General features: G+C 38.7%; 1 pseudogene; it reads right to left on the bottom strand.

Annotated features, from left to right (window-relative positions):
* LOC139178590 (high mobility group protein B3 pseudogene) lies at nucleotides 1-25259 on the bottom strand (annotated as a pseudogene).

Genomic DNA, 25259 nt, shown 5'->3' with positions numbered 1-25259 from the left:
TAATTTATTTCAAAGAAATTATATTTATAGTATGAATTTCAGGCACAGTGGGAAAATTTGGGCAGGACCCTCAGGTATAGTTTCAGAACTTCAGTTTACACTAGCAGACAGAAATCATAGTCAAAACCAGTATCGGGCTTCAGAGTTAACAAAACAGGCTCAAATCCGTAATTTGTGACATTCCTCACAATAACTCCATAGGTAGATTATATTATTTTCATTTTACATGTGAGGAATCTGAGGCTGAAAGAGGGGGTAACTCAGGAACTCATATACTCAGCCCTAGTCATGAATCTCCAAGTATTCCTTCCATTGCTCTTACTCAGCACTCCTTCTATTATTCCTCAGGCAGATTCTCTAGGCTTATTTTAAACTAAGGACTTAAGTAGACAATGGCATTTGCTTGAGGGTTTATTCATGTGATCTGACACATTTTTACCACTGGTTAGCTGGGACTAGACAGTTTACTAGCCTAGAAGTTGCAGAATATTTATTCCAGGTATGAGAAAAACTGAAAGCTTGCTGTCAGAGTTAAATTTACTCTAACACCAATGTATGAAATTAAGAACGCTTAGTAACATTTAGTGGTATTTTGAAATAACCACATCCAGGTTAAAATAAAACAATAATAAAGCTAAAACAAAAGCAAGTTCATTAAAATCTAGTCATGTCCTTCTCCTTTATATATTAAAATGGAAGCTCTGAATGATGCCTTTAATTATAGATGTTTTAGTTGCTAAGCAGTTTATTTAAAGTGACAGCATCATTTTCTTATTATATAATTACTCCTACTGAATTTGTAATGTAAACAAATAAGACACTAATAATTCAGAAACAGAAGTGAAATTGATAGCAGTCATGAGATAACAATCTTAATGTACTTATTACAGATTGCTGATTCAGACTTAATTTAGTTTCAGAGTTAACTAATTAGAGGAAAAAGTGTCACTGGCTCACTTCTTTGGCAGGATCTGCAACTAAAGAATCTATGGTGTTAACGACAAAGAAGATTCAAGGAAAAATTAGTGTTCATACTGAAAATCAGAATCAATATGATTTTCTTATTTTCCTGAAGCCTGCATATATGATTCAGGATATCCAAGACCAATGGAAGGAAGTTAAAAGGAAACAGAATTCTCATTAATTAAAGCAAATAATTAGGAGCTGGTCAACAAGGAAATGGGTTACCTTATAAAAAGTAAATACCCCAACAAAAAAGGTACTAAAGAAAACAGACAGAGGATGAGATGGCTGGATGGCATCACTGACTTGATGGACATGAGTTTGAGTGAACTCCAGGAGTTGGTGATGGACAGGGAGGCCTGGCGTGCTGCAATTCATGGGGTTGCGAAGTGTTGGACATGACTGAGCAACTGAACTGAAAGAAAACAGGTAAGAGAGACTTGGTCTCAAGATAGTTTTGAAAGTCACTTAAACTTTCAATGTTCTGTGATCTCAGATTCAGATCATAATTAATTAAATCCAATTTCACCTCTCTAGGTATTACAGAAAAAGTATTTTCCCTGGTTTAAAATATGCTAGACATTTTTCCATGTGCTTTTAAAAATATATTATTAATAAAATCATTCTATAAACTTCTCTGATTTAAAATAAGGTATGATCATCTTATGTCACATACTAGATTTTGTTGGTAAAATTTAGCTGTAAGACAGTCAGACCTATGATGCTGTCTTATAAAATAAAAGTTAGGAGTTTCACATATCATGCTTCTTTTATGTATATAAATTTCCCTAGAGAAATTATATTGTATGCAGAATTCAAAAGGTATAATCCTTACTGAATAATCCACAGTTTAAGCTTCAAAGAGATCATCTGAATACCATACGTATACTATATGTACCCCATCTTGCTATAAAGATGGAACTGTGTATGCTCTAAGTGCTTACATGTACACTCAATAACCAATATTGGGTGAATAATGATTTTTAGCTGCAGAAGATGATGATGGGCTTATTTTATTTTTCATTGTTTCTTTGGATATCATGACAACTAAAGATACTGGTGAATTACTTAACACAAGATACAGTATCCTACTCCAGTCCAGTAACCACCATGAAAGCGCCCATGTTTCCTGTGTTGCAAAGAAAGTCTACTGAGAGTCTCTGATGTTCTGAGCCTCATGTCTAGCAGACAGAAACACACACACTGAAGGTAACTTCAGAGTCAGTAATAACAAGAACTGAGCAATTGAAATTTAATATTTGGATCCAAAAACAACAATACAAGGGATGCCACAGTTAATAATGATTACAGTGATTGTAAATTAATATATTTATATATAAATATAGATAACCACAAACATGTGCTAATTATCAGGGTTGTGAATTATGCAGGCTGAAACAGGATTTTCTTGTTCTTATATATTCAGGAATGGTTTTTCCATGGAAAAAGTAGTTTATGGTAGGTGGGACTAAATTGAGGAATTCTCAGATTCAACTAGGATGGAGCCACACTGGACATACCAGAAGCAAATGTCTGGCCCTGGATAGCTCAAACCTACCTTTATTCTTTCTCTTTCCCTATGGATAGTACCATTAAGATGACTAATTGTGTCATCATCTGTGGTGGGATAATTTTAAATACACTCAAGATATTACAAGTTCTGTGTTTAACAAACACTGAGGGAGTTTATCTCCTTTACACCAAGACATTAGGACAGTCTGGATCAACTTGGAAGCTTATGCCTATGGGCACCTGTTTTATGTCACAAAATACCAAGACCCTACAAGACAACGATGAGAACCCGAAGACCAACACTGACAAACTTGGGGTCAAGTTTGTGTTGGGAGCTTCAATCCTTCCATTTTTTTCGAGTAAGACTACTCATGTGGGTTGTTACAATAATGGGGTATAGCTGAACTGCAAGAGAACTATAAGGAGCAGGGGCATAATCAATACAGTGGATTATCATCATGTGCTCTTTACATTTAGACAAATTCAAATATATGTTGCTCAGCAAAAGTAATAATAATAATAATTTAAATAATGTAGGCAATTCTGCCTACCATTTCATTCAATAAGTATATGGCCAAGCGTGAGTGGGAAGTAAAATGCAATGACCCACCGTTTCTTAACCAATCTCAATTACTTTGTGCTGAAAAAGAAAGAGGAGAGTGAAAAAATTGGCTTAAAGCTCAACATTCAAAAAACTAAGATCATGGCATCTGGTCCCATCACTTCATGGCAAATAGATGGGGAAACAATGGAAACAGTGTCAGACTTTATTTTGGGGGGTTCCAAAATCACTGCAGATGGTGATTGCAGCCATGAAATTAAAAGACGCTTACTCCTTGGAAGGAAAGTTATGACCAACCTAGATAGCATATCCAAAAGCAAAGACATTACTTTGCCAACAAAGATCCGTCTAGTCAAGGATATGGTTTTTCAGTAGTCATTTATGGATGTGAGAGTTGGACTGTGAAGAAAGCTGAGTGCCGAAGAATTGATGCTTTTGAACTGGGGTGCTGGAGAAGACTCTTGAGAGTCCCTTGGACTGCAAGGAGATCCAACTAGTCCATCCTAAAGGAGATCAGTCCTGGGTGTTCATTGGAAGGAATGATGCTAAAGCTGAAACTCCAGTACTTTGGCCACCTCATGTGAAGAGTTGACCCACTGGAAAAGACTCTGATGCTGGGAGGGATTGGGGGCAGGAGGAGAAGGGGACGACAGAGGATGAGGTGACTGGATGGCATCACCAACTCGATGGACATGAGTTTGAGTGAACTCTGGGAGTTGGTGATGGACAGGGAGGCCTGGCATGCTGCAATTCATGGGGTCACAAAGAGTTGGACATGACTGAGTGACAGAACTGAACTGATATGATTAAGACCAATTTTATTGAGTATTTAGAGGTAATATTTATTATACCCAAATTTTTTCTTACACATTGACTACGGAAAATAGCTTCTCTGTAAAGATGCAAATTAACTATTTAAACTTAACTAAAATTTTCTCCATGAAGAAAATGTGAGAAGTTATCTGTTCCCATGATTCCAGGAATTCAGGAAGTTAGCAAAGTTTCTAAGAGTGTACTGAGTCAAACTCTTCTCTTTCTTCTCTATACAATGTTGGTTGAATTTTACCCAATTCCAGTAAAAGTTTAGATCTACTCCAGAATCTGACATCTACTGAAAATGACCCTGAAGGTAACAGATACAAACCAGTAAGTCATTAGCATCTTCCAGCAGGACCTGAACTGTACTACACAATGGAAAGTAGACCGTAGATCTTCTGAAATGGTAAAACAATTAAGAAGAAACACAGACTTTATAGTCAGGAAGCACTTGAGTAAATCTTTGTTAATTTTAAGATTTGTGCTGCACTGAAACATTGATTTTCTTCTTCAGACATTTGAGTTCTTGTCCAAACATGTGCTTTTTTTTTTTTTTTTTTTTTCATTCAGAATATGGTGAGCTTCTTAGGCCCAGGGACTATGTCTTATTTGCTGATATATAATTTTCAGTGCCTGCTATACTGAAAATACTCAGTAAGTTTTTAAAAAATGAATAAATAGAATTATGGATTTTAAACTGAAGAGGACACAATTTTAAAGAGGTTCTGAATAAATGAAAATCAAAGTTATTTTCAATGCAGCAACTGTGAGTAGTCATTCATCTATACTCACCAAACACAGCAATGCACACAGGGATGATGGTATCTGAGTATGCGTGTCAATGATAATGAAAACATTAAATTATTAATAACATAGAAGAAATCAATAATTTCTTTTAATTTTGAATGTAGTGTATACTAGTAGTTTATCTTAATCTTCCTCTGGACCTCACTTTGCCAAATAATGCTTGAACTTAACAGAATTAACAGTATTTGCTCACCATGCGCCTGGACCTTAACATGTACTTCCTTGAGACACCCCAAAATTACTATCTTGTACTGACCCTTGATAATAAAATCTTTTTATGCACAAGTGAGGTTTTCTCTAGAAAACCTTACCCAGGGCAGAATTCTAGGCAGTAGGTTTTGAATAAAACATTTGTTTAATGAGAGTACAATAGGCATACATAGGCATCTGAGATGATGTCTGTAGTAGTTAAGAGAGCAGGCTGGGAGACACACTGCTCAGGATTAGATCCTGGATCGTCTCTCAGTGCCTTTTCAAAGAGGTCACTCTTTGAGCCTTATTTTCTTCATGTATAAAACAGGATTAATAAGAATCATTACTACAGAAAGCGTTTGTGAGGATTAAATGGGGTCATCATTGTAAAATAAAGCACATGGTGTGACCCCATTCTGCCAAGAGCTGTCCAGAGTGCTTTGTTTGTATTCATTTGAATAAATACCACAGTTAATACATGTTACATGCAATTAAGGTTAGCTATTGTTAGTGATTACTATTATTAGTTTTGACTGTATGAAATTACCAATAATTCACCACTTTGACATACAAAAACAACAGTTTTAATGGGTTTTATCTGATATTCTATGGGCTTAAGACACATAGGTGATTTGGTCAAGTTACTCAGTTCTGTTCAATCAGAAAATGGGATTTGTACAGCTGTCTGTACAATCAAATCCAAAATACTAATCCATTGGTAATAGTCTCTGAATATAATAAGTTGTATTATATTGTATTTGTGTTCCTGGTCCGATCTTAGGACAGAGGAAGTTAATTTAGGAGGACTGAAACTGGGAGAAGGAGGAACTTGAATATGCCACACGAGCGTGTTTCTATTCCTCTCTGATTATCACACACAACTGCCTGACCACTGGCCCACTCAAGTCTATCTTTGTCCATTTGGGAAGAAATGATAATGCCTATGGGAAGTGATTCCAGGAAAATTTTGAAAAGATAAGCATCTTAAAACAAAATGCATTACATTTCTAAAAGAGCAGTCATCATCATCTTGGAGTCAAGAAAGATACTCCCAGGGCATTCCTGACAAATATAAGCTGATGCTATGCTCATTTATGCTATGCCCACTAAATAGGGTCTGAGTTTAGCCAACAGATGGCTGATGGACAGGTGAGAACATGCATATGTTGTGATGAGACAAATGATAGAAAAGGTTAAATTTTACAAGGTAGGAGAAAAAAGAACAGGAGGCCAGGATTAAACACTCAGGTTGTCTAAGAACTAAAGTCAGGAGAAAACTAAAAATAAATTATCTACCCTTATCTGAGCTGACACTATCTCCCCACCCTCTCCCTAATCCTCTATCCCTTTGGATCAGTGATAACACTTTCCACACCTCCAGCTGTCCCAGTGTGCTCCTATTCTTTGGCTGGCCTAAAAATCACATTTCTCTCATACTGAGATTATCTCAAACTGCCTTTTTCTGCCTAATATGAAGTGACTGCTTTCAACTGAGCATCTGCAAAATCAATTTTCTTCACCCTTCACTTTGGAACACATTTTTAAACATAGTTCCAGTAGCTGTTGTACTTAACATCAGTGAATTGCCCTCCAATTTAACTTTTCCAAATAATCATTGATATCTGTAGAGATTCTTAATCCCACACTAAAAAATGTCCCTGAGTTGAATAATTACTTTTTTTAACAAAAAAATAAATATTCTCTGTGCTTTAAACAGTTATTTAATTAACTAAGAATCCTTATTGGGAGGTGGTTTGTTTTTTCATTTTTGTTTTTAATGAAATGAACACAAGCATTTACACAGGAACTGCTGGATGCTAATCATTTAGCTGGAAAAATATATTACCTGGCTAATGGAAACACTAGGGAAGCACAGAATAAGAACTACATGTTGGCAACAGCAATACATCTATAGGCGGCTCCAATTACCAAGTAGGCTTGCATTACTACAAACAGAACAGAAGCAAGAGTTATAACAGCCTTCCAGCCTCTCTAGAATTTACCATATAATGCATTCAGGCCTATGAAAGCCAATAAGGAGTAGCTTTGGCATTACTGAGAAATGCACTGTTAATATAAGCCCCAAAGGCATGTTGAACAGAAAAGTGACCAATGATAGCAGTAACAATCCCCTACATTTGTAGAATACTGTACCCACTGACCTCCTTTAATCTTGACAACAACCCTAAGATATGGGCATTATAAATGAAGTTAAAAAGGTTAACGGACTAGCCAAGATCACGTAAATAATAAATGGGAGCAGTCAAATTTTATTCAATATTACTCAATGAACTTTCATTGATTTCTCACCCTGTGCAACTCTTCGTGCTGAGCACTAGGGATACCAGAAAACAAGTCACAACACCTGCCCCACAGGGTATATAGCCTGCTGAAAACAATAAGGGGTATTATTTATTCACAAACCTGGTGTGTTTGAGAAACCAGAAGAAATTGAGAGAGGCCAGTACCTGGACAGTGAGAGAGCCTGGTGACAATGAAGAAGGGATGGGTACCATGATGTAGGTTACTTCCAAGCACAGAAAGAAGTTTGGATTTTTTCAAAAAATAAATAAATTTAATTTTTTAAAAAAGCATGTTTCTAGAGAAAGACAAATATATGATATCTGTTAGATGTGGAATCTAAAAAAAAGGGTACACATGAACTTAATTACAAAACAGAAATAAATAGAGACACATACATAGAAAACAAACTTAAAGTTAGTGGGTAAGGAGGAGGGAAGGATACATTGGGATATTGGGACTGACATATACACACTATTATATATAAAACAAGGACCTACTACAAAGCATAGGGAACACTGCAACACTCTGTAATGGCCTATTTGCAAAAAGAATCTGAAAAAGAGTGGATACATGCACATCTATAACTGATTCACTTTTCTGTTCACCTGAAATTAAGAAGTTTGTATTGTATTTTACTAAAAGTAGAAGCTAATGGTGAATTTAAAGCTAGAAGTGGCATGAGATGCTTTTTATTTTGAAAGAACTCTGGTCACAGCTTGGAGAATGGATTGAAAAAAAAGCAAGAGTGGAAACAGACCAGTTTGAAGGTGAGAGGTGAAAGTGTTGGGATATATTTAGGCTGTATAACCAAGTGACTTGTTGTTAATTAAATGTGCAAGATGAGGATGAAAGGGAAATCAAGGCGACTTCTAGATTTTTGGATGGAGCAGCTGAGTCACTGATGATGCTATATCAGGATTGGAGAGACAGAGAGAGTAATAGGTTTAGTGGCAACAAGGGTGAAATAAATAATTCTGTTAAGGTTTGAAATGTGGGAAAAGAATTTAAAATGCAGTGTGATAAACGCCACTGAGATACAGGCATATGCTAAATAATGTGAAAAGGAAGAGAAAGATTAACTCTATGAAAGAAAGTCAGGGAAGCCTTCACAGGGAAATGAGGTTTAGCTTGTACATTTAAAAACAATCAAGAAATGACCAGTGAGTGAGAAGGACACTTGAGGCAGAAAGAATAGCACATGCGTAAAGGCAGAAAGTACAAAAATAGTTTGTGCTGAGCTTCACCCTATTGCACCAAAGCTGTTTCTGGAGGGCAGCTTGAGGTTTCTGGACCTAGCAAGGTGGTGAGAATAATATGAGGTGATAAGTATATGACTAATGTAAAGGACAAGCTTAAAATTATGAAAACAAGAAGAGTATTAAATGCAAGATTAAAAACCCTGAATTCCAGTCCCAACTCTGCCACTAACCAGCTAGGCAGATACTTCATGTCTCCTGGTTTATTTCTTCATCAGAAAAATAAAAGCGTAAAACTAAGTTATTTCGAAGGTAATCTATAGATCTGGGAATCAATAAAACTGTGGTTAGTTCTTGTGCACCTATATTAAAAATATATATTTATACAGGCATACATAAAATGTTTGTTTCTATTTATACTCATACACACACACACATACACACACACATAAACATTTCACCTTACTTCAAAAAGGATTTGAGTCAGCCTAAAGAAATATATGGCAAACCTAGACAGCATATTAAAAAGCAGAGACATCAGCTTGCTGACAAACATCCGTATAGTCAAAGCTATGTACAGATATGAGAGTTGGACCATGAAGAAGGCTGAGCACTGAAAAAATGATGCTTTCAAAGTGCTGTGCTGGAGAAGACTCTTGAGAGTCACTTGGACTGCAAGGAGATCAAACCAGTCAAGTATAATAATCATTGGAAGGATTGATGCCGAAGCTCCAATACTTTGGTCCCTTGATGCGAAAAGCCGACTCATTGGAAAAGACTCTGATGCTGGGAAATATTGAGGGCAAGAGGAGAAGGGGGTGAAACAGCATGAGATGGTTGGATAGTATCACTGACTAATGGATATGAATTTGAGCAAACTCCGGGAGGTGGTGAAGGACCGGGAAGCCTGGCATGCTGCACTTCATGGGGTCGCAAAAAGTCGGACACGGCTGAGCTGACATGATTGAACTGAACTGATACATAAAAATAAAAGAACATTTATGTAGATATATATAAATACATATTTTTATACAGGTGCAAGAGGACTACTAATCATAGTTTTATAGATTTCCTGAACAAACATAACAAAACAGAAATAGATTCATAGACACAGAGAATCAGCTAGTGGTTTCCAGATGGGAGGAGGGAAGGGGGTGGGTGAAAGAGGTGAATGGGATTAAGAGGTACAAACTTCCAGTTATAAAATAGGTAAGTCACAGGGATATAATGTACAACAAAGGGAATATAGTCAATAACACTGTAATAACCTTCTATGGTGACAGATGGTAACTGGACTCACAGTGGTAATCATTTCATAATGTATAAAAATATTGAATCACTATGTTGTAAACCTGAAAGTAATATAATATTGAAAGTCAACTATTCTTCAATAAAGAAGAAAAATACCTACTGTTGTGTAACAAAGGATTTATCTTGTCTTGGTCCCTGGTCCCCCGGAGATAACCTCTAAATCTTTAGAACTTTCTGAGTGATAGGAAGGCTTTGTTATTCATGAGTCTCTTGCATCATGCCTGATTTATACAAATGAGATGACTCAGGATGAGAGTTAGTCATTGGAAGGACCTACCCACAGGATTAGAGTGTTGAGGCTTTGAACCAGCCCAACCTCCAAGGAGGAGAGGGGGTGTTAAAGATTGAGTTCAATCACATGGCCAATGATTCAATTAATCATGCCTCTGTAATAAAACCCCAACAAAAACTATGGACACTAACTCTCAGATATGCTTTTCTTTTTAAATGTAATACTATTTGTTTAACTTAAGAAACATTTCAGCATTCTAAACACACGCACAAAAAATAAGAGAACATTGCAGATGGTGTTTAGTACAGAAGGTTCTTGAACTTTCACTGGTGCACTGGCTCTTTGCTTTGCTGATAATGAAGAGTGCTACAGCTTGTTTAAGAAAACAAAGAGTTTAAAACTATCACACTTCAACTAAAAAGGACCCAAAACACTTCTCATGCCAGCTGACCTCCCCTTCTCCACAGCTAAGAATGGCAGTGGGGTGTTATGTGGCTATGTACAAAAACAAGACAACCTGAAGCTAGATGGATGCTCAGTGCAGTGTCCACAGGTCCAGCCCCACAGTGCATGCCCTGTGCTACAGCCCCTCTAGAAGGCATAGCCCCCACAACCTCCACACCAAGCAAGGATGGTCAAGAGTGTAACTCAGTTGCTTTGTTCTTTTTACAAACTATAGATATGTACAGTTGAGAATTCAGGATTTCTAGCCAATGACCACAGAGTTAACACACCACCTTACTAATTTAAAAAAAAAAAAAAAATGCCAGAAACATCTTTAAATGCCTTGTCACACCAACAGCAAAGTGCACGAAATGAGAACACAAGAGCCTTTTCATTTTAAAAATGTTTGGAAATATGTACAGCTTTGATACAGTTTCCGGGTATTCCAGACACCCATGGCCACTTCATGTAAACCTCTGACAATTGCTAGAGCACTTTGAGAGACTACAATATGACTGTGATCCAATTGGGTAATTAAACCTAACGAGGGCAACCGACACATCTTGGGCAAGAGGTATATAAATCACAGCACTCCCTACTCTAAGGTATTCACAATCAGACAGATAACAGGGCTTTTTGTTTGTTTGTTTGTTTAATTCCTCCTCCTCCTCCTCCTCCTCCTCTTCTTCATCCTCCTCCTCCTCCTCCTCTTCTTTATCTTTATCTTCCTCTTTCACCTTTTCCGGGCAAATTTAGCAGGACCCTTAGCACCATCAGACTTCCCTTTAGACTTATAGTCTGTGACATCCTCTCCTTCAGCTTCGATGCCTTGTTGACGTATGGCTGCTTCTCACTGTCACTTAAGTTATTCCACATCTCGCCCAGCTTCTTTGCCCCATCTCCAATAGAGATGCCAGGGTTTGTAGACTTGATCTTGGGGCGGAGTTCAGAGCAGATGGTGGTCTCTTGGGGGCATTAGGGTCCTTCTTCTTTTGGCCTCCCTTAGCTGGTCCGTAATCCTTCATTTCCTGATCATAATGAACTTTATCCCCCTTTGCCATTTCATCAAATTTAGACTTCTCTTTCCTGGACACGGTCTTCCACCTCTCGGAGCATTACTTGGAAAATTCAGCAAAATTGACAGGGACCTCAGGGTTTTTCTTCGTATGTTCCTCTCTGCATGTCTGCACAAAGAAGGCATAAGCAGACATCTTTGGTTTCTTGGGATCACCTTTAGCCATCTTGACTGTATTGTTCGCTAGTCAGCAGCGCAGGGCATGACACGCGGCTCAGCGCTCCACAGCCTTGCGCTAGCTGCCTGGATGAGAGCTGCCTCAGCTAGCTTCCTCATTGCTGAACACATCAAGTATTGCGGAAGGGTGATGTATTCTACTTCCCTTCCAGTTATCATCCTAATTGTCTATTGGGCTGGTTCTGATTGACAACTTTTATGATAAAGCTGTAAATACAGTGCTTTCCAGAATTCTGTGAGTCATTCTAGCAAATTATCAGACCTAAAAGAGTTAAAGCAACCCTTATATTTATAGCCAGTTGGTCAAAGTGAAACTGGTCTGAGGACTTCTGAAATTGTGGCTGGTATTAGAAGTAAAGGTAATCTTTTAGGGAATTATGCCTTTAATTTGTGGAGTCCATGCTAACACTAGGTGCTTGGCATCAGAATTGCACTGCAGCATAATAATAACAGAAACTAAATAAATAAAGAGCTACAGCCATGAGGAATAGGGATATAAAAATGAAGAGATAAAAATAATGAGGTCACTACTTATATCCTAAGAATGAAATCCAAGAAAACTTTATAAGGATTTCAGAGGCAGCACAGTGTGGTGGTGAAGAACAAAGGTTTTAGCCAGACTTCAGGACTCAAATTCCACCACTGCCCTTTACCATTTGGGTGACTACAGGCAAGTCGCTTAACTCTCCAAGCTCTGTAAAATGAAGATAATAATAATGCTCTATCTCAAAAAACTATTAAAAGAATTGACTTAATTCATAAAAAGTGTTTAAAGCCATTTCTGACATATAAGAACTCAAGACTCATTATTAGAATGGACCACAATGGCAGGCCACTGTCAACACATCAAAGAACAACTTAATGAAAATTATTTTTTTAAAGAAGATGCAGTCCAGATGTGAAACCCTAACAGTTTATCACAGCACTGCCCAATAAAACTTTCTGAATGACCAAAATGTTCCATATTTATCCTGTCCATTATGAAGACTTACAGCCACATAGGGCTATTGAGCATTTGAAATATGGTTGTTTTGACTAAGGAACTGAATATTTATTCTATTTAATTTTTATTTTATTTAAATTCAAATAGCCACATGAGACTAATGGCTACCACATATTGGACAGTGAAGACAACTAGGGAAAATGAGAGCCCACATGCCCTCTGAGTGCTCTTTCATGAACAATATTTATAACAGTCAAGCTTCCAGCAAGGACTGCAGATGAGGATTCAAGTCCAAGTTACTGGTTAAAGGCAGAATCATGCGTTCAGTGGGTATTCAAGAAAAGAACAGGTTTAATATTTTGTTATATAAGTCAAGAAGCCTACCAATCAGGCATGAGCCTGGAGAAAAGCCCACTTACTTTGACATGGAGTTGGGCCAAGGTAATATTTGCAGACAAGGTTTTCCTCAGAAAACAGCCCAGAATTTACGACAATTTATAATTAGAAGAAGCCCCAAAGTTCTACAGACTTTATCAGGTTGTGGTGAGAATTAAAAGAGAAAACGCATGTAACTGTTTAGCACAGTGCCCTCCACAACAAACATTCAATCAATTTTACCTCTTTTATTTAAGTGAAAGTGGAGAGTGAAAAAGTTGGCTTAAAGCTCAACATTCAGAAAACGAAGATCATGGCATCCAGTCCCACCACTTCATGGGAAATAGATGGGGAAACAGTGGAAAAAGTGTCAGACTTTACTTTTTTGGGCTCCAAAATCACTGCAGATGGTGACTGCAGCCATGAAATCAAAAGACGCTTACTCCTTGTAAGGAAAGTTATGTCCAACCTAGATAGCATATTCAAAAGCAGAGACATTACTTTGCCAACAAAGTTTCGTCTAGTCAAGGCTATAGTTTTTCCTGTGGTCATGTATGGATGTGAGAGTTGGACTGTGAAGAAGGCTGAGCACCGAAGAATTGATGCTTTTGAACTGTGGTGTTGGAGAAGACTCTTGAGAGTCCCTTGGACTGCAAGGAGATCCAACCAGTCCATTCTGAAGGAGATCAGCCCTGGGATTTCTTTGGAGGGAATGACGCTAAAGCTGAAACTCCAGTACTTTGGCCACCTCATGTGAAGAGTTGACTCATTGGAAAAGACTCTGATGCTGGGAGGGATTGAGGGCAGGAGGAGAAGGGGACGACAGAGGATGAAACAGCTAGATGGCATCACTGACCCAATGGATGTGAGTCTGAGTGAACTTCAGGAGTTGGTGATGGACAGGGAGGCCTAGCGTGCTGCGATTCATGGGGTCACAAAGAGTCAGACACTACTGAGCGACGGAACTGAACTGATCATCATTATCAGAATTATTCTGTGCTATAAAATATGCCTGTAACAACTTCAATTGGAGATGTTAATTATCTCAATACAGTGCCCATGTAGCAACAATATTGAATTGAAAACAGTATTATTTACTGCTTAACTCTTAAGAAAACCTAGTGGTAAGTAAACAAGTTGACTTTCTATATAGGGTTCTTAGATTGTGACCAACTAAATGCTTGCAGAACTCTGTCAAAACTGATGATCTTTGGGTTTTGAAGTAACTAAAGTAATTAGATCAAAGAGCCATTGTTTGTGGAGGCTACTCTAAATTTGAGAAAATAAACTATATCATCAGCATTTAGGCAAATGTTTATCTGCCTGATCCCTATAGCAGGGATGCATGAATTTGGCTCATCCAGGAATAATATCAAGTCATTAAGATCCACCTTAAGGGGGAGAATTTAAAATACATTGTATTTTGTCTCCTTTAAGATACTATCTAATCTACCAAGAAACTTACTCATGCCAATGACCTGGAAATCTAGGTAGTAGTGTTATAAGTCTCACATAAGTATTAATAGCTAGGATTCTGTATCTAGAGCATAACCTATTGCTGTACATAAGCCTAGGACTGATACAAGGTCAATAAAATCAAGGTTTCTTCAAGGTTCCTAAGAAACTTATTCGCTAACTGATGAAACTTATGTAATGTTCCCCAGTAAGACAAGAGCTGTGTCTACGACCCACATACTCCTGAAAAACACTGTCCTGAGAAGCCTAGAGTAGCAGCTTATAAAAAATGAAATTGGTCTACATCTATATGGAATCATTTAGAGAGGTCACAAAGTATTTTTTACTAAAATCATCCTATATTTTTGTTTTTGTTTACCTCTAGCCAATAGGAGTAACAAGTAGTGAAGTGAAGTGAAGTGAAAGTCACTCAGTCGTGTCGACTCTTTGTGACCCCACAGACTATATAGTCCATGGAATTCTCCAGGCCAGAATAATGGACTGGTTGGCCTTTCCCTTCTCCGGGGATCTTCCCAACCCATGGATCGAACCCGTGTCTCCACATTGGAGGCAGATTCTTTACCAGCTGAGCTACAAGAGAAGCCCAACAAGTAGACAAGGATCTAAACCTATCATGGACAGCAATGCTGAATATTCCAAACACAAGTGACCTGGGGCTTTCTTTAATCAGAAACTATAGCTGGGACCCAGACTCAGGTCTTCAATTTCAAGGCAGTTGATGCTAGGAGTTTTGTCAGCATCACTCTTCTCTGAGTGGCAACAAATAAACTAAGAATTATATGGTTTTCATCTCTGGTGACTTAGCTACAAAAAAAGAAACACTGACAACTTCAATGTATACTTACCACCAACTCAGAATTGCAATAAGAATCAAAAAATACTATGACGGTAGCAGCTGCTGCTGCTAAGTCACTTCAGTCGTGTCCGACTCTGTGCGACCCCAGAGACGGCAGCCCACCAGGCTCCGCCATCCCTGGATTCTCCAGGAAAGAACACTGGAGTGGGTTGCCATTTCCTTCTCCAACACATCAAAGTGAAAAGTGAAAGTGAAGTTGCTCAGTCGTAGAGCTGAAATTGTTCCTTTGAGGTATCTCAAGTAATAAATAATAATTTAGATAAATATCAGTTATGGAACAGTAAAAAACGCTGCATGATTAAATGATGTACCAGTTAGGAATAATTGAGGCTACACAGAGCTGAAAACATGACTATGGTGGGTTAAATATTTAGAAGCTTATTTTTCCCCACATAAGAGGAAGTCCAAATGCATGCCGTTCTTGTTTCTGGTTTAGTTGACTCCAGAGTCTTTGAATTCCCTTCATATTTCCCTCATGGACACAGGTTGGCTGCTACAATTTCAACCAATAGGTCACATTCCAGCTTAAAAAAATAAAAAGAAGAAGTGGAACCTACTGAAGAGTCCATCTCTAGATCAAAAAATCTGTGTGTAATCATCCAGGCCCACCACAGGCAATTGCAAGGCTTTGCCTGACAGGCCTCATAGTGGAAAGCTGCCCTCCCCGCACCAGACCTGCTTATCACCAATGCACTACAATTTTCTGGAGAGAGAGTTACCATCAAGGAAACCCACCTCTACCCCACCCATCTGAGCCAGCCATGTTCATACACATATCAGTATACACACATCTAGCCCAGGCGTTTCTCTTCAGAGGTCCCTTTATCGGAGGCCTTGGCTAACGCACTTCGGACACCTCCAGCAACCTCATTACTGGGACTGGATTAAGGCATTTTCTCCATGGTGCGTAGTACTTTTCTACTCCTTACCCTTTTCCCCCTCCCTCTACCATACCCCCCGGATCCATGAGAAGACAACAGGCCTCCTCAGCAATGAAACACTTCCCCTCATCTGCACCACATGTATCTGACCCTTGTTAGGCATTGCTCCATAGGGAAAAATGGAGCACCTGGGAGCCGGTGCCACTTTTGCCTCTTGCTTGCACTGTCACAATAAATAAAGACTTGACTGATACTTTCAGAATGGCTCATTGTCCTAATTGACCACCTCAACATTTGGCAGCCTGTCACCTACGTAAGAAAAAAAATCTTCCCAGAGACCCTACAGCAGACTGCCACCATCATGGCCTTAACTGAGATACATATGAGCATTCTAAGAGAGTAGTATCTACAGCGAGAAAAGAATTGGTGAACCAACCATCAGTGCTTGCCATAATTTGGAAATGAGTTCAATGGGGAAAATTAAGCTCAGGAGTTCAAAAAGAGAGAGAAGTGTGCTCTGAGCCACAGGCAGATCATTTCATCAGCCAGTCAGTCCAGTTCAGTCACTGAGTCATGTCTAGTTCTTTGTGACCCCATGGACTGCAGCCCTGTCCATCACCAACTCCCGGAGTACACCCAAACTCATGTCCATAGAGCCAGTGATGCCATCCAACCAGCTCATCCTCTGTCATTCCCCTTCTCCTCCTGCCCTCGTTCTTTCCCAGCATCAGGGTCTTTTCAAATGAGTCAGCTTTTCACATCAGGTGGCCAAAGTATTGGAGTTTCAGCTTCAACATCAGTCCTTCCAATGAATACTCAGGAACCATTTCTTTTAAGATGGACTAGTTGGAACTCCTTGCAGTCCAAGGGACTCTCAAGAGTCTTCTCCAACACAACAGTTCAAAAGCATCAATTCTTCAGCACTCAGCTTTCTTTATAGTCCAACTCTCACATCCATACATGACTACTGGAAAAAAACATAGCCTTGACTAGACAGACCTTTGTTGGCAAAGTAATGTCTCTGCTTTTTAATATGCTGTCTAAGTTGGTCATAACTTCTTCCAAGGAATAAGCATCCTTTTATTTCATGGCTGCAGTCACCATCTGCAACAATTTTGGAGCCCCAAAAAATAAAGTCAGCCACTGTTTCCACTGTTTCCCCATCTATTTGCCATGAAGTGATGGGACCAGATGCCATGATCTTCATTTTCTGAATGTTGAGCTTTAAGCCAACTTTTTGACTCTCCTCTTTCATTTTCATCAAGAGCCTCTTTAGTTCCTCTTTACTTTCTGACATAAGGATGGTGTCATCTGCATATCTGAGGTTATTGATATTTCTCCCAATAATCTTTATTCCAGCTTGTGCTTCATCCAGCACAGCGTTTCTCATGATGTACTCTGCATAGAAGTTAAATAAGCAGGGTGACAATATACAGCCTTGACGTACTCCTTTCCTGATTTGGAAACAGTCTGTTGTTCCATGTCCAGTTCTAACTGTTGCTTCCTGACTTGCATATAGATTTCTCAAGAGGCAGGTCAGGTGGTCTGGTATTCCCATCTCCTTCAGAATTTTCCACAGTTTATTGTGATCCGCACAGTCTAAGACTTTGGTATAGCCAATAAAGCAGAAATAGATCTTTTTCTGGAACTCTCTTGCTTTTTCAATGATCCAGCAGATCCAGATGATCCAGCGGATGATTTCATAAAGGAGATCAAACTTCAAACTGTGTTCTGAATGATAGATAAGGTTTGGAGATCAGAGGGCATGACAGATGGACACATAGACTAAGGAAAGGTTGTTGCAGAAGAAATGAGCTCCTAGGATAGAGAAAGGAACATCTCACTCTTCTGAAAATAGGACAAACAATATTTAGATTCAAGAAACTGAAAGTAATTGCCCAGCAAGGGTATGGGAAAGCCACTCTTATGGAAGAATCTTTAGCAGGTCTAGTGCTGGCAAGTAAACTAAGAAATGCCTATAAAACAATTGCTATTGTTTAGTCAAGCATGTCAGTAAACATTTAAGCCAAACATGTCAGTAAACATACATGCCAAACAAGTGCCCTTAATACATGCAGATTACACTCTTTGGAAAAATCAAGTGAAAAATTCTTTGTGCAACAAAAGGAAGAAAGCACCATCCTGCAACTAGCTCAGCTTTAACTCCCGCTGAGATCCACAGGGTGTCCATTCATAAGACCAAAGCAGCATATGGCTCTGAAAATATAAGCCTCTGGTCTTACAATGAACAGAGTAATCTTAAAATTAAAACATCAAATCAAAAACACTTCTGAATAACAACTAGTTTAAGTAAATTGCTCTTATGTTTTTGTTTGTTTTAGGCTTTTTGTGTGAGAAGAGAAAGGGGGGCACTGGTCAAAGGGAAAATGTATTCAAAAATGGCAACAGATAAGATCAAAGTAAAATTTTCTCTATATTCCCTAAGAGGCATGTTTCTCCTGTTCCTTACTAATTGGCAGTGAAGGTCTAAGCAAACAGTGGTAACAAAACCAGTGAGTGGAGCTTTTTCACATAAGAGGCAATTGGACACCAAAAGCTCAAAGACTAAGATCTTTCCTGCTATGTCCAAGTAAACTACACCAGAAGGAAATCTATAGTGAAAGTCCCCATTCAGGACAGTTCTCAACAGTCTCATTTAAAAACTAGATACTTTTTCTTACCTGACCCCAATTGGTAATTAGATATCCTGCTTATTAATCTATCCAAGTGACTATTTCTGAATATTAAAATGTGGGATTATTTCATCTTGCAATTATGTTGGCAATAGAAGGAAATAACAAACTGTAAACCTACAGCTGTAACCTCCTAAAAGTTAGGAGAATCACAATGGCCCACTGAAAAAGGAGACATTTTAATTAATATGCCTCCCTGTGGCTTTGCCTTTCTTCTTGTATGCTCAGCTGGAATAATTAGAGGAAAACCTGAGGGGCGCCTACCCCAGAAGCCTCACTCTGCCTCTCCAGCTGAGTCTCACTCTTGGCTGGCAACTGTCTCTACTGACGGAGAGACTCAGCATGAGCTATAATGTACATCTGCTCTAGGGGATGATCCCTCCAGAGAGCCACCAGGAAGTAGCCTGTTCAAAAAGCAAAAACAATTAAAACCCTACTCACTTTAAAGGAAGAAACAAGAAACAATCATTTAAGAAAGATACCTTCCAAGCTATTACCATGTGATACAACTTCGTCTTTAGAGTTTCTCCTTCTTTAACAGCTTTTTAAAGTATAGTTTACAATAGTGTAACATTTACCCATTCGGTGTATACAGATCAAATAACTTTTAGTAAATGTACACAGTTGTAAACATCATTACACTCAAGCTTTAGAACACTTTCATCATCCCCCCAAACTCCCCTTGTGTACATTTGCTGTCAATCCCTACTCCCAATCCCAGCTCCAGGCAACCTGCTTCTTGTCTCTATAGTTTTGCCTTTTCTAGCAATTTCCCATAAATGCAATCACACAGTATATATTCCCATGTTAGTTTTACACTTAGCATGTTTTTGGAGTTTATCCATGCTGTTACATGCGTAATTCACTCCTTTTTACTGCTGAATGGCACTTGTTGCTTAGATATAACTGTTGCCTACCTATTCCCCAATTGATGGACATTTGGATTGCTTCCAAATATTCCAAAAAGAGATATTGTGTGTAACAAATATTTGGATACAAGTATTTTCATTTCTCTTGGGCATATTCCTACCTAGAAAGGAAAATTTTTTGGTCATTTGATAAATGTAAGTTCAACTTTGTAGAAAACTGCTACGCAATTTTTCAAAGGAGATTGTTTCATTTTCCACTTCCATCAGCAACATATGAGAGTTCTGGTTTCTATGTATCCTCAGTAATTAGTGTTCTCAGTCTTTTCTGGTAGCATGTATTTTAGAGATGTGTAGGGGATTCTCAATGGGATTTCAGTCTGTATTTCCCTAAGGTCTAACAATGTTGAACATCTTTTCATGTGCTTATTTGCTATTCACAGATCTTTTTTTGAAGGGTCTATTCAAATTTTTATCCATTTTTAATTGTGTTGTGTGCCTTCAGATTATTTACTGTACAGGATTTCTTCATACTCTGAATATAAGTTCTTTATCAGATAATTTAAAATATTTTTCCCATTCTTTTTACTTGTCTTTCCTTTCTGTCTTCTCAATGGTGTCGTTTGAAAAGTAAACATTTTATCTTTCATTGTTCATGTTTTTTGTGTCCTAAGAAATTTAAAGTTATCAATGTTTTCTATCCAGTTTAATTCTAGATATATAATATGTTAAGCTATTACATTTAGATCTATGATCCATTTTGAATAGAACTTTGTGTATAATGTACTTTTGCTTTGCATAGAGACATCCAATTGTTCCAGTCGAATTGAATAAACTCTCTTACTCCTACCCCACTGAATTATCTACAAGTCCGTAAAAAATCAAGGGGCTGTGTATGGCTTTATTTGTGGACTCTGTATTGTTCCAGTGATTCATAGTCTAATGCTAACCCCACATTGTCTTGATTATTGTGGCTTCATACTAAGCTTTGAAAATTAGGTAGCACAACTCCTTCGACACTGTCCTTTCAAAATTGCTTTGTTTATTCTAGTTACTTTCAATTTTCAATTAAATTTTAGGATCAACTTGTCAATTTATATTAAAAAGCCTGCTGGGAATTTGATAGGGACTCTGTTGAATCTATAGATCGGCTTGAGAAAAGAATTGCCGTTTTAACTAAATGGAGTCTTCAAATCCATGAACATAGTCTATCTCTCACTTACTTGCTGCTGAGTCACTTCAGTCGTGTCTGACTCTGTGTGACCCCATAGACAGCAGCCCACCAGGCTCCCCCATCCCTGGGATTCTCCAGGCAAGAACACTGGAGTGGGTTGCCATTTCCTTCTCCAATGCATGGAAGTGAAAAGTGAAAGTGAAGTCGCTCAGTCGTGTCCAACCCTCAGCGACCCCATGGACTGTAGCCTACCAGTCTCCTCCATCCACGGGATTTTCCAGGCAAGAGTACTGGAGTGGGGTGCCATCACTTACTTAGGTCTTCATTACTTTTTGTTAGCAAAGTCTTAGAGTTTTCAGCATACAGCTTCTGCTCCTTTTGTTAAATTTATGCCTAAGTATTTTGTTCTTTTTGATTACATAATAAATAACATTATTTTCGTAAATTTATTTTTAGATTCTGAATTGCTAATATATATAGAAAATATTAATTGATTTTTAGATACTGATCTTGTAACTTGTGATCTCTTATTCTTGCTTTATTGCACCGGGTAGAATTTCCAGTGAAGTGCTGAATAAAAGAGGCAAGAGCATACATTTGTTCAAATATTAAGGAGAGAAAGCATTCAAGCTTTTAATATTAAGCATGTTGTTAGCTGTAGCTCTTTATCAGGATGAGGAAATTTTCATCTATTCCTAATTTGTTGAGAACTTTTATCATGAATGCATGCTGGATATTAAAAAAAATTTTTTTTTATGTTTACTGAGCTAATCACGTAGTTTGTGTCCTTTTTCTCCGTTAACATGGTACATTACACAAATCAATTTTGGGATAACCTTGCATTGTAAGAAGCTTAGAAGTCAGCACTTCATCCTAACAACAAGTAAAAAGATAAAAGAGTTCTTAGATCCATCAGAGAAATGAGGCTACAGGACAAACTGCTGGTCTAAAAATTGGAGAGAATGACAGGCAGATACAGAGATACAGGTTACAACTTACTGGAACAGAAACCTGCAGGCAGAAACATCCATGGAACCCGGCACCAGGGTAGGGCTACTTGAACTGTAGTTAACAATTGCTGGTGGTTCAGTGCGCACAAGTCTGAGAGACCACAAACTCCAAGGGGACCCAGTCATGGAGTAGGAGCCACACTTTTCTAAGTTTTACCTCTAAGAACTTCATCCTGTTTTCAATGTGACTATCAGAGAAAAACTCTCTTGCGCTTCCCGCAGGCAGGGGAGGGGGAAAAGGTATCATTTTGAAATATATCAACCCATTCCGTCTTTCTTAATAAGGCCTGCCTTCAGGAGAAGCAATTTTACCAGAGACTAACTTACATGGTAGAAGAGAAGCACGAACTCCAGCTCTCTCTAGCCATCCTATTCCACCTAAGTGGTGGGGGAGGGAGACGTGAGGTAGCAGATACTAGGCAGCACTGTGGAAGTTCACAATCCAGGGGCATGGGCTCCCCAAAAGACTGAAACCAAATCACATACTATAATATTTCCCCTTCTCTCCACACATTATCACTACATTATTAATGCCCTACTTACCACAGTTTCCTTTCACCCAGTATATCATAATCACGTACACACACCAAATAAAGGTATACTGAATGGTAAAGACACAATTTGAAGATAGTGAAAACACGTTAGAACCATATTCAGATGCAGCAGAAATGCTGAAATTAAAAGATTTTTTTTTAAACCCATGATTAATGTGCTAAGGTTTTTAATGGAAAAAGTAGACATTATGCAAAAGCAGATGGATAATGAAAGCAGAGAGATGGGAAATTTAAGGAAGAATATATAAGAAATGATAAAGATCAAAAACACTGTAATAGAAATAAAGAATCCCTTAGATGTGCTTATTAGTTATACTGGACACAGCTATTAATTTTATGAAGAAAGAATCTCTCAGCTTGAGGATATAACAATAGAAACTTCCAAAACTGAAAAGCAAAGAGGGAAAAATGACTCAAAAAAGAACAGAAAAGAATATCCAAAAACTGTGGGACAACTACAAAAGGTGTAACACATAATGGGAATAACTGAGGGAGAAGGAAGGGATAAACTAACCCTACATTCCTAGAATAAGTACCATTTAGATGATGATAATCCTTAAAACACATTGCTAGACTCGGGTTGCCATTATTTTGTTAAGGTTGATTTCTTCTATGTTCATGAGAGATACTGGTCTATGGTTTTCTTTCCTCCTGATGGCTTTATCTGGCTTTGGTATCATGATAATACTGTCTTCAATTATATTAATTAAGAAGGTCTCACATCTATTTTTTGAAAAAGTTTATGTGGGATGAGTATTGTATTTTCTTTAAATATCTTATAGAATTCCCTAGTTAAACTATCTACACCTGGACATGTCTTCATGGGATACTATTCTTTTTGACGATTCAACTAAATCTTTGGGGAACTAGGATATGGGTAGCTCTACAGTTGTCTTTGAGAAAACATAAATTTTTACTTTCATGAAGTTTACACAAGTCAATCACTCCATAACAAGCACTATTTCATTATGCACAGGACCATGGTGGACAAACCATTGACTGGTATTCAAATTCAGCTTCTGTCTTTACCTGGTAGGTGGTACTCAGTACTCAGGCATCATAAGCCAGAGTTTACTCATTGCAAAATGAAAGAGTAGAAGAGTTCTAAGATCCTTTCCATTTTAAAATAATTTCGTCCATGATAAAAGAGTAAAAGTGAACTTTGCCACACATGACAATCTAAGAAAAAATTTTTAAAACTCACAGCACAGACAAAATGTTATTCCTAATTTATAAGGAAATCCTAAAAATTAAGGAGAGGAAAGAGAACAAGATGGCTGAGGAGTGGGTGGATGTGGAGTACATCTCTCTCCACGGATACATCAGGAAGACACCTTCAGACACCAGCTGAGAGCAGACAGGAGTACCTGACCAAAGGAAAAGAAAACATAGAACCACGCAAAACTTGGTAGGACAAAGGAACTAGGGGGGAAAACAGGAGTATTAGTAGGACTGGACTTGCTCTAGGAGGGTAGGGGAACCAAAGCAGGAGTTTGTTCCCACATCAGAGCAATTGTCTAAGTCAGAGGAGAAACATTTAAGGCTGAAAGTGAAAGAGCTGATCTGTGGCAGCCTAAAAGGAATGAGAATCAGACAGTCCTTACTGCAGCCATACATACCCTGGACAGGGACGCAGGTCCCCTGGAAGACGCAGTGGCTGGGAGCTGGAGTTTAGGGATTGTGAAGCAATCCCAGGGCAAGGGCTGCTGTTGACTGTGGAGAGACAGATAGAGGGGATGTGAGGGAAGACATTGTGGTGGGAAATACCTGTGGAGGAAAGCCAGGCAGTCATGGAAGGAAGGCATTACTGCTGAGTCACGGCATAGGGGGTGGAGCCATCACCATAGCCTCTCTCTCTCCACATGCCAGCATGGGCAGCTGAACAATAGACAGGCTGGCCAGTCAAACATGTGATGCACTGAACTACAGAGCAGGACCCCACCCAGGGTGCCCCTTTAAGTGCCTGACCCACCAATCTACAGAGTAAGATCCCAGCCAGGAAGACCCCTCTATGTGCCTGACATGCAGAACAACACAGAAGGACCGCAGGCAAGGGAGCCCTCTAAGTGCCTGAATGGGTGGAGCTACAGAGAAAGATTGGCCAAAGAGGTGTTCTGATCCCCAGCTACAAGAGGCTCAGAAAAAGACTCTGATAGGGCCATAACTCCTGCAGCAGAAGCAGTCCATGCTCCTGCACAGTTGGAACTGCCAGGGTCCCCGCAAGCCAAGCAGCTGCATTATCTTAATGCTCAACTCTCACTGGGGCAGAGCTGCCACAGGCAAAAAAAATCTTGCATCTACATGCACAGGGTCACTTCGCTAGAGCCCAGCTCTTTGCAACCCTGTAGACTGGGGCCTTCCAGGTCTCTCTGTCAGGGAGGGGGGTTCTCCAGGGAAGAATACTGGAGTGTATTGGCCAGTACTGGTTGACATACCCTTCTAGAGCACTATATCTCCTGCCACCCTAGCCACCAACTCCCCTGAGTACCGATGAATGGATAAAGAAGCTGTGGTACCTATACATAATGGAATATTACTCAGCCATAAAAAGGAGCACATTTGAGTCAGTTCTAATCAGGTTGATGAACCTAGAACCTATTATACAGAGTGAAGTAAGTCAGAAAGAAAAAGATAAATATTCTAATGCATATATATGGAATCTAGAAAAATGGTAATGAAGAATTTATTTCCAGGGCAGCAATGGAGAAACAGACATAGAGAATAGACTTATGGACATGGGGAGAGGGGAAAAGAGGGTGAGATGTATGGGAAAAGTAACAAGGAAACTTACATTACCATATGTAAAATAGATAGCCAATGGGAATTTGCTGTATGGCTCA

This window comes from Bos indicus, chromosome 22, assembly GCF_029378745.1.
Source record: "Bos indicus isolate NIAB-ARS_2022 breed Sahiwal x Tharparkar chromosome 22, NIAB-ARS_B.indTharparkar_mat_pri_1.0, whole genome shotgun sequence".
Classification (NCBI taxonomy): domain Eukaryota; kingdom Metazoa; phylum Chordata; class Mammalia; order Artiodactyla; family Bovidae; genus Bos; species Bos indicus.
Note: the sequence above shows the minus strand (reverse complement) of the source record. Positions and strands in the feature narration are given on the sequence as shown.